This window comes from Chrysoperla carnea, chromosome 1 (assembly GCF_905475395.1).
Source record: "Chrysoperla carnea chromosome 1, inChrCarn1.1, whole genome shotgun sequence".
NCBI classification, from domain to species: domain Eukaryota; kingdom Metazoa; phylum Arthropoda; class Insecta; order Neuroptera; family Chrysopidae; genus Chrysoperla; species Chrysoperla carnea.
In genome coordinates this window covers 20708729-20720884 of record NC_058337.1, presented here as the reverse complement: position 1 = coordinate 20720884, position 12156 = coordinate 20708729, and positions in this window count along the sequence as shown.

Sequence of the window (12156 nt, the reverse complement as noted above, 5' to 3'; positions counted from 1 at the left end):
AATGGCTCCCATTAGACTAATAGGGCATTTATTGACTCCCATCTCCCAAACATTCGGGTAGTTGGAGCGAAAGGCACAATCCAGAATTTTTTTTATTTTCGCCAAATGTTACTTAGGCTTAGGATTTTTCTATGATTTTCTGGTATCCAGGTAAGTAAAACTTACGTTCAGGCCAAATACTAATTTAATTTTTAGAAATTATGAGTTTTATTAACAATATTCCTTAGATCGAATTCCGCGTTGTTTTCCAAGGGGATGCAAGTAAAGTTGGTTCTTTAAGTCTTTAAAATTGATTCTCTAAATGAATCAACGATTTATTAAATGAATCATTTATGGAATACATTGAAATGAATAATTATCACCAGCGAAGCCGTGGGCCAAAGCGAGTAATATATAAAAATTTCGTTTATTTCAAAATAATCAAATAAAAACGCCATTGAATTAATCAGTTTGAGTAAATAACTGTCGCAATAAATCCGAAAAAAAACATCAACTCAGCAATCCACTTCTCCTCGGTAGATTGTTTTGGGAGCCTATATCAAATGTTTATCTGAATGTCTTCAACGAAGTCACTAAGTCAAATTCATGCGTATTTGTCCTTTATAAATTTACGCCCATACGGTGGGACAGAAGAACCCTACTTCCGAACACTACATGCGCCTTAGTTTACATTAAAAAAGATCGATTTTATATTTAGGACAATTCTCAGCGTTTTTTGCTAATTTAAATTTTTACCTTATCTAACCGTTTTGAAGATATAAGCATTTAAAAAAAATTGAATTTTCCCCAAAAACTGGTTCTTGAAGAAAATAAAAAAATTTTATTTAAAAATCAAATTAGATATCATATTTTGGAGAATCTAAGTATTTTTTGATTATTGCCTATTTTTGATATAGCCAACTTCACCGTTTTTGATATATAAGCGTTTGATGAAAAAATACGGGTTTTGACCGAAAATTCTTTATTGACGAAAATAAAGATTATTTTATGGTTCTGGTTCAAAATTGAAAACCGTATGACTTTATATTTTGAACCACTCTACAATACTTTTTGACGCTTAGCATTTTTTTCCTACTCAAACTGTTTGAGTCGATCTATACGCATTTGAAAAAGGAAACGTGTTTTTTAGCCTAATTTTCAGTTATGCGTAAAAAATATATCCTTTTGAGGTTAGTTTTTGGCATTAAGAATCAATTTTGATATTTAAATTATATAATGTTTATATTTTTGGCATTAATAATAACACTTTGTTGAAGAAATAATTGTCATACTATAGATATTCTTGTCATTCAATATACCCATTGCATGCGATGAATATACATCATCAGTAAATTCAAATCGCTATGAATATTGATAACAATTTTCTACACTTCACTTGTCTAAGAGATGATTATGTATTGTGCAATATTAATAATTTAGCTATTCAGATATCTTGAGTACAAAGATGCGGTTAAACATTGTAATAACAAGAAACATGGCGCTTGCTTTCATTTATTTTTGTAAATAAATGTTTACCATTAGCCCAGCCTCAGTACTACCCATGGCAACCTAGACCTCTCATCAACACAAACCAAATTGACTCTATCCCAACAAATTATTGCTTTTTGCAATTTTTTTTTCAATATATGTTTATTATATACCTATATAGAATCATTATTAATTCTAAACTAATTATTAAATTATTAGAATTACAAATGATAATGTAACAGGCAAATAACCAAAATAAAAAACCAAAAAAACTAGACAAGATATATGGAATGAAATAAAAATAAGATTTACCAAATGAAGATCTGAAACAGAAGAAAACAATTTATTTAGTGTACCTAATACAGAATAAGTAATTAGAATTAAAATGAATCTTTAACAGACAAAAACCATATTAAATGAAATGAAAGTAACCTGGATCGAAAGTAAAAAACTAGAAAAGACAATTAAATAAAAATCAAGTTGAAATATGATAGTATATATAATATCTCGAGACAGCACGAATGAAAAGTGGTTACTAAAAGTAAAATTGCCCAAATTGTGTAGTTTTTCGATCACCATTCAATCCCTTCAAATAAAACAGGTAAAAAGTATACACCTAAGGTATAATTAAGCGAAATAGTTAATAGTTACATGTACACTAGATTACTGCTAGAAATTTGGTGATTTACGCTTGTCTTATATGCTTCGTTCTTAGAAGTACTGACCTCTGGTTTGTTCGTTTATTTGAATTCAATGGATGGATGACCATTGCTGTTTGGTTGGCATCTGCACATAGGCTGTACAAGTAGAGAACGAGACTGGAGACCTTTGTCGTTATGCATAGAGTTCTTTCCAATTCTGTTAATGTACAAACATTCGTTGGCATCAAGTTTCGATGGAATGTTGACTAATTTTAACAACTTTACTTTAACAGCATAACGTTACACTAAACCTAATTTTAACAACTTTATCTCATCAATCCAGTTTCCATGACATGTTAATATCACACTGATGATTTTTCCTTTCTTTTATTATTGAAATGCGCTGTATGCTCTTTGTAGCGTACACTAAGAGCGTGCTCACAACGGTAAGGAAAGTATTCACAACGATAATCCTAACTAGGATTCAGCTAAAAGTACTTGATTGTGTTTTAGGTGAAAGCAGTCAATTATATTTTTATAGGGCGATACAGATATATTTTTTTAATTTGTATCCTATTCTGGTATTTAATTTAATTTTAATTTTAAGGGTATTAATTCCACCCAGGCTTAACTTCAATATTTTATTATTTGTTTTAGGGCGTTGCAGATCTATTTTATTTTATTTTTATCTGATTTTGGTAATTTATTTTCAAGTAATGCTACTGAAGAGGGTTGCCAAGGCAATCGAAATCGATCTAGCTTATTAATTTATTGAGGGTCTTGAAGATGATATATTTTTAACAAAATGCATAGTAACCACAGAAATGCTCATTTTAATTTTAATTATAAAAGGTTAGTTTTATGTAACATGTAACACCTAACTTCTTACACCAACAAAATAGTATAAATGTGATTTCGTGTTTTGCCGACAGGAACTTTTACTGCTGTTTTCCTGGTTACTTTTAAAGCATGTACAGGTTTCACTGTTAACGGATGACTATTTGGTAAATATTTTATTGAATTCTTAGAACAACAAAATAGCAATTAAATTTCATATATTCACTTTTTGAATTTGTGCAGCTTTTACCATAGTGGAGAAATCAGGTCAGTGGTGAAATCAGGAATCGAGCCACGAATTAGCACATAAATAGTACTAAATTGGGGTAGAGTCGATTTGGTATGTGATGGTGGAGGGCAAGTTTTGCATGGAATTCAGTACTTGTATCAGGTACAAACAAGATAAAACAAAATTTTAAAAACCCTCGACAGATTTTCTTAAAATATAGGTAAAAGCACTCTTTATCAAATTTCCTTTCAAACAGCACTAAATATAAAAATTGGTTCATTTGTTAAGGAATTTCGACGCCACAGACAGATATTTACGTTAAACTTTTTAGTCGAAGTTTAAAAATGAATCATATGACGAAAATTAGTAATAAGTTTGAATTTTCGGATATTAAATTCAAAACTCTTAGACTGTAGATCGTGGCAAAAAAGACAGGAAAAAATAATAAATTTACATTCTGCCAATGATAGAGGACGTATATACAGCCAAGTAACATAAAAATGTATAAAATAACATGCATAACGAATTGCATGCTTAATTAAAAATTAACAATTGTTTGTAAAATAAAGAGCAAAATTTTGTATAGTCTGCTATTCATTGGGCTAAAATGTTCAGCACAGTCAAAACTCATTGGCGGTTTTCTCTGATTCAATCATGTTTGTTCAAATGAAGGAGAGAATGCAAAACGTTTTTCTCTTTATTTCACAAACAAATGTTCGCTATGCATGTTATCTTATACATTTTTCTTGGCTCTATACAGGGTGTCCCAGGAGTAACGGATGCCCTTGTTAAATCAGATAAAAAATAATATTCTAAGACGAAAAGTCCTCTGCCAAGGAGGAGCGGGTGCATCGGATCAAAAAACAGAAGAGGACTTTTCGTTTAAGAATTTTATTTACTACCAGAATCAACCTGTATATGTGATCTATCATTGGCAGAATGTAAACAATTGATTATTTTTTCCTTTCACGAGCTGACAGTCAGTCTTCGAATATGTAGAGACCAAATCAAAAATTTCGGATATAAAATCATATAAAAGTCTACGATAAATATTTTCAGTTTAATTTCCCCTCTATTTGCTTTTTTACTCGACTTTGTATGTATGTATCTATGTATGTATAATATATGTATATTTGTGAATTTATTTATTACCTCTTACCTTCCAAACGGCTTGATAGATTTCAACATTTAAGGTATCATTATATTGGTCTTAAAAACTTCTCGAATTGGTGGATCAACTATGCTTGATTAGCTCGATAAAATTTTAACCCAGTTGCAGCGAACATATTTGAGGCTGTATAATGGGGAGCTCTATCGAAGTACCTATTCATATAAAACCAGTAGAGGCTTGTTTGAAAAATGATTAAGATAAATTATCCTCGAATAAAATATTTCATAACATTTAAATTAATATATTTTATAAATAGGAAAAATAAATCATTATAAAAATTGACATGTACAGAACGAATATTGAATTTAAAATATTTATTACAAATACAAAATAATTATTGTGTATTTTAATTAATATTGGTGGTCTAAATATAAGGTTTCTCATACAAATGATGTAACATAAAATAGTCAAATCCGCTTGGTTATACTTACACTAAAAAAATCCTAAAACTACAAACAAATAAAATAAAGTTCAAAAACTAAAACCCCAACGCTCTTACAAAATCGTGCTCTGTAATGACGATTTTACTTATCATAACAATTTCAGGTGAAAATGTTTTCTTGTTTTCATACTTTTAACTTAGGTATAGTACCTAAGTATGGTTGGTTTATTTTTTCAAATAAAAATTTAATATTTCTACATTATACAAATGAAAATTGTTAAACAATATTAAATTAAGTATCAAATATACCGTACATTCACAAATAAAAAATTTGATCATCATGAAAATAAAGAGAATTCTACTCTGATACTTAACGATAGAGAAAAAGGAAATCTTTAGTAAAATTGGTTAAGAGTTGCGAACTGCATCGTATTGGCAGCAAGCAGAGTAGGTGGAAGAGACAGCTAAATCGACCGAAGCGCTGTTACTTCTTTAAAATTTTCATTAAATTATGCGTTTTATTAAAAATATGACTGTTTACAAGCAAAGTTTTCAACTGTTTACAAGCAATGATCAAATTCAAATTAGTAAAAAATAACAATTCATCTCTGCCTTAATGTAAGAAATTATATTTTTCGATTTTAGAGCAACACACAATATTCCGGATTTACCCTAACCGTGTGAAACTGAAGCAATTAAATAAAGATTTTTTCAAAACAAGCATTTGAAATCTCTGAAGTTTTATTCTTACTGTTTAAATTTATTCAATTGTAGGTACTAAATTAGAGTAATTCTAATGAAGCGGTTTTGAGATATAACTGTACATGAAACAATATTTTATTTTGTGAAAAGAGAATGATTTTGAAAAAAAGATAATAATCATAGGCGTCCTTAAGGGGGGAGGGGACGCGTGACCCCCAATAATTTTTGAATTTTTTGAAAACACACTAAAAATTGACATAATTTAATTAACTTTTTTCCTATTCTAGACTTCAACGCTTACTAAAAAAATGGAAATCACGAATTTACAACATGTGAAATTTAACATACTCGTTAACATCATAAAAAACGTTTTGGAATATCTAATATCACAAAATCAAGTGGTGCCCCCCAATAATTTGAAACTAGGGACGCCTATGATAATAATACATTAAATTTTTTAAATTATTTGTGATTTGCTTTTATATTTCGCCATAACTTTTATGATTTTGTTATTGAACAATATTTTTATTTTTTAATAATTCATAAATATTACTTTTCTTTCAAGAATGTATGCAGCAAAACTGAAAGAATGGGAAATCATTATTTTTGGCATAATGATGATATAAATATTCGAATATTCATATATATAGTGCGTGACATTTTGAATAAAAATGCCCTCGTATTTTGGAGTAGAGTGATTACTAGTAGAGAAGTAGAGAACTATTTAAATAATTTTTATTGCCTTTTGTACTACTCAAAAAGACGTATCCGATGACCTAAGAATTGAACGGGAGATATTTTCATGGCTTCCTGTGATTTAAACTACATTAGGCATTGCAAAAATTTTGGGTCAGTTTTCAATACATACTAAATGTTTCTCTTCGTTTCACCAAAAACTATAACATTTTTCTAGTAGGGTTGATACTTCGATAACTCGCAGTGGGCCGTTTGTATACTGTCCAAGTAATGTTTAGGCATCTTAGCGAAAAATTCAAGGTCAGTAACTGTTTTTCTTCGGTGTATGCTCAAATTCAGAAAAAATATAAAGAACACCCGGTATATAATTTTTGCCTGAAATATCATTTTTGACTATTTGAGACATGAACTAACAGCTTATCCCATGTTTTAGAAATAAAACACTGTCTAATATAGTCTTTTGATTTTTGCAATATAATTTAAAACACAATAGGCCATGAATAGATTCTCCATTCAAATCTTGATACGTCCCCTCGAAGCTAGACACGCTGTACAGGATTAGTGCTACCTTTCAGCTTTCATATTTCTAAATTGCGAATATGTTTTCAGACCCCTCGCTATGCTCGTCAAAATTCGGTTACTTTCACAACAAATGAAAACTTTTGATTTTACTCTAAGAGGTGGACCAACAGACAACTTTAACCATTTCAAGTTATTGTAAAGGAATTATACTGCAGTTAGAGTAAAGTTTATTGTAGTTTGTACTATGATATAGTTTTTACCCACACTAAAAGTCGCATCAATGAACGTTTTTACTCGGGACTCCTCAATTACTACACCGTTTTTAATGATTTTTTTTCCAAAATGATTCTTATTGTTAAAATCAGAAACATCTTAAAGGGGGGAAATAATCTGGAGGGGGGCAAGGCATGTCCCGACTGATATATCGACTCCTAGCCTAAATCGCTAATGATAGAAGTTTCGAATTTTGAGAAGATATTATACTGTAGGTATCACATAAGAAAGGATTTTCCGAAATTCGTCCCCTAAAAGGGTGAAATAGGGGATAAAATTTTGTATGAAAATATATACAAACCGTTGAGTAAACTACTTAACCGACTTTAAATATAATCACCTATAGAATGCTACAATATCGGTAATCATGGGCCATATTTTATTTTCAAAAAAATTAGGAATCCGCACCAAAAATAGAAATCCATTAAAAAGTAAAACCGACATTTTTGAGTTCAATACGTAACCGATTTTAGAAATTCTTTCATCGACAGAATGCTACATAATCAGCAAGTGACATAACCGTATTTTCTTTTCAAAATAACGAGGGATTCACACTAAAAGTTAAAATCCATTAATTATAGTGAACAAATGAAGGTAAGAGAATTGGAGGCTATAACGTGGATAACGTGGATAGTGATTTATATTGTTTAAACAATATTTGTGCAACTTATATAAAAAAATCATTCTTGCATGATTTTTACCTCAAAAATGTGGGAATTTTTTTAAATTAATTTAAACATAAATTTTTAAAATCGGTTTCGTAGAGAGCTCAAAAATGAAGATTTGTATATATTTTCATGCATACTTCCATCCCTAATTTCACCCTTTAAGGGGATAAATTTCGAAAAATGACACCTACAGTATAAAATAAATATCCTCTCGAAATTTCAAATATCATGAGCAATCATGAGCAATTTATAGTCGCATCAATGAATGGTTTTAGTCGCGAGTCCTCAATGGCAGCTACGATTTAGATTTTTAACACGCTTATATTAGCTTCACCTGTATGTATGTTTGTTTGTTTGTTTGTTTGTTTGTTTGTTTGTTTGTTTGTATGTTTGTATGTAACTCTCTAATATCATACCCACGCATAGGACATCATCAGTAATATACATTTATTATACTACCGATAACCATACTATACATATATACTTAGAACAAGCAACAAGCGTGTTATTTAGTTTTTTAAACTGTATTCTTATTTTTCAAAATGATTCTTTTTGTATATTATTTAAAATCAGAAATATTTCAGATGGGGGAAATAATCTGGAGGGGGATTAAGTAATGTCGCGACTGATATATCGATGCCCAACCTGAATCGCTAATGATAGAAGTTTGGAATTTTGAGAAGATATTGATCTTTTACTGTAGGTGCCACATAAGAAAGGATTTTTGAAATTCATGCCCTAGAAGAGTTCCCCTAGAGAAATTCATGCCCTAGTATTCTATAAGTGAAAGAACTTTTAGAATCGGTTAAGTAGTGAACTCAAATATGACGGTTTATATATATTTTCATACAAACTTTCAACCCCCACTCACCCTTTTAGGGGATGAATTTTGAAAAATCCTTTCGAATGTGAAACCTATAGTATAAAATCAATCTTCTCGAAATTCCAAACTTCTATCAGTAGCGATTCAGGCTGGGCGTCGATATATTAGTTGCGACATTGCCTATTCTCCCTCCAAGTACTTTCCCCCATTTGAAATGTTTCTGATTTTAAACAATATACAAAAAGAAACATTTTGAAAAAAATATCATCAAAATCGGAGCTATTATTAAGGACTCCCTAAGAATGGCTATTTTATGTATTCCTTTATCCGACTATAACTAAACCACAATATGATAGATTACTATATTAGATACATAGTTGTTTTACAAGCAATACTTAGTTCTTGTATATGATGGTTTTTGAACTCATGTTAAATTGAATCCATGTAGTTGTAACTTAATATTATAACAATTATAATGAATATTTATCAATATTTTATGGACAACTATTAATCATTTTGTATATAAAATGAATAATGATTTTATTCATAAAGTATATTATTTATTACTTTAAGTGTACAGTCGATAAAAGCATATATTTCGTTAGTAATCCTCTTGATTGCTGAAATTGGCTAGTAAATTAAAAACCTAAAACGTTGGTGATTGATTATTACTGCATTTTTTCCCTTAATGGAAATCGCTAGTCAATGATGAAGTCTAAAATATCTAAAGGCGAACAAAGAAGCTCTTTAAGCTAAACTTATGTCCTAAAAATGAGCTTCAAGTATCTATTATTTGGCATTCGTAACAATTTAAGCCATCAATTTAATGCTAGTTTTAAAGAGAACCAACTCAGATTAACCATCCCCGCTTCTTGTCTTGCAATATAACCCGGTGTCGTTCTTGCCCAACAGAAAACTATTCTACAGAAGTTCAACTGAATTTTTTCAATTGAACCTCAAAGCTCATATTTCTCCCGCGTAAAGTAAAGTACTTAAGACGATTGAATGAAACAATTGAGTTCTAGCCTCCCACGAATTCATTTTACTGGTCGTCATAATCAACTTAACATTACTCAAAGCTATGTTTGCTTAACATTTGTATTACTTACATTAAAGGAACGCAAACAAAAAAGTTTGAGAGACTGATTATTATTGAAATGTAATTGTGATAATGGTAAATGTTCAATTTTCATCCAAAGCATTTAATATATGTATTTATTTTAAAATAATCTATACAAATGTATATTTTAATTATAATATTTGAACATTGATAAAAATTCATTTTCTCGTACAGCACTGAATATCACAGAAATATTCCTCGAATACTATGTTGCCAGGATTGCTGCTGGTTTATAATATTTCATAATCAATTGTATTAATATTACGGAAAAAATATTAACTTTTTTTTGGTCAATATTACCAATATTGCAATAATATTTTAGGAATACATAGGTTATATTATAGTCGAAAAAATTGCATTTTTTATGGAACGATAGGATATTTAATTCAAAATACCAATCAACATAGATTTTGCGGAAAAATATTAACATGCCAGTTATCATAACCTGTCGGTGTGTATAAAAAACCTGTTATAATAATTATTATTATAAAAATATAAAATATTAACCATTTTTTGTCCCTTCAAATTTAACTAGTAAAATGTAACAAACTAATATTTCACTGGCCAACAAAAGTTTTTCTTTTTTTTTTTCACTTTGATATGATAGAACATTTCTTATAATTTTTTGATTGCTGAATTTAAAATTGCATTCAGAATTTTTCTAATACATAAAGTTTGCGAAATATTTTTACCTCAACAAGGGAAAAATCCGTTTTTGGGTTATATTTTAACACCATTATGTAATTATTTCCTCAAATGGAAATTGGAAGCCTCTCTCTTCCTTCCCTCTTCCTTTAAAATACTGTTTGAATCTTTCCGATATCCTTTTTGCTCATCGAGAAATCATATAATTTTTATTATAATTAAACTATATATTGAATTAATACTAATATCAACATTTAGGTATAATTAATGAATTCTACTTATATATTACCTATTTATTCTATTTCCTGGAAAAAGATTTTGGATAAATTCAAAATCGCTTTGGAAGGAAAAGGGATGGTAGTTTCTGTTTGCGTAAACTTTTTTATGGGACAAAAATATTCACCGGGGAACATTACTTCGAATTAAGTTGAATATCAAGTTTTACAACATTAAAGGGTAAATTTCTCGAAAACGCAATGTGCTAAAGAAACGCTTATTTTATTGTGAAAAGTAATTTTTTTCACAAAAGCTGAACAGTTTTCGAGATATGCACATTTTTCGAAAAAATCACCCTTTTTGAGGTGAATGAAAAATCTATTTTTTTCAATGTACGATGCTGAGCAGAAAAAAATTAGATTTTTCAATATTACAAACAAAATTCTACCGTTTGTGTTAAAAGGAATTTTCCTCAATAATTCAAATTTTTCTGATTTTTTTTATAAAAAAGAAAAACTAAAATCGAAAAAATTACATTTAACTCAATAAATTTGAGGTTAGGTCAAAAAATGGTTAGTACAAAACTTTTTTCTCTTAAATCAATACTTCACACAAATCGCCAGGAACCACTTGTACCGTATCCCTTGTCACACCCGGGGCCACACCTTCGAGTTAAGTTCAGCTATTTTAATTATTTTTCCCGAGTTATACATATTTTTTCCAAAACAAAAAAACTGGTTCGATGTGGCAACGAATTTTTTCCTGAACATAATCCAATTCAAATGATCAATTACCTTCAAGATCGAAATGAACCAGAGGACTTTACCATTTCGAATTCACCTTCTTCTATTCATCATTTTTCAAATGCTCAGTATTTTTGGCACCACTAGTTTAGAAAAAACATGGATTTTATTTGCACACACAATTTTACAAAATAAAAGTTATGAAAAATTGATGCCAATAAAATGAACCTATTTTAAGATTATGTCACGCGTAAGATAAATATTTTTAGTTTATGTAAAAGTATCTCATCTCTTATATGTCATTTGTAAATAATATGTTTATCAAAAAGATTATTTATTCAACCCATGTAGTGAAAATGTATTAAAAGCAAGTTTTACCAAGTTAATCAAAAAATTTCGTATTTGACCTTTTTTTGAAGAAAATTAAAAAAATAATTCAAAATAATTTGTGAAAAATTAGATCACAACAAAAGATCTATAAATCACAAAGAGGGAATGTATTTACCTTTATATGTAAAGAGATGATCGAAGTATTTTCCGAATTTATTGGTAGAAATTATAATAGAACTAGCTTTTGCCCACGGCTTCGCTCGTGATACTGATTCATTTCAATGTATTCTATAAATGATTCATTTAATAAATCGTTGATTCATTTAGATAACCAATTTTATAGACCCTCACTTTAACATTCAACCCACTTTTCCTCTCTTAGCCCACTCTTTAAACTTTAACTTTCAAACATCAACTTTTCTTACATCCCCTTGGAAAATAAGGCAGCATTCGACCATGGAGTTCGCTTTGCCCCTTCAAAAAATGAAATACAAAAAAGATACCGTATCCTTTTAGTTCATTCGCTTGTGATAATGATTCATTTAGTGAATCAATTCATTTAGAGATACACTGCAATATACACAATGTCAACCTTGAAAACCCAAATTCCACCCTTCAATCCGCTTGTTTTCGCTTAGTCCGCCCCCTTAAAATCAACTTTACTTACATCCCGTTGGATAATAAGGCGGCA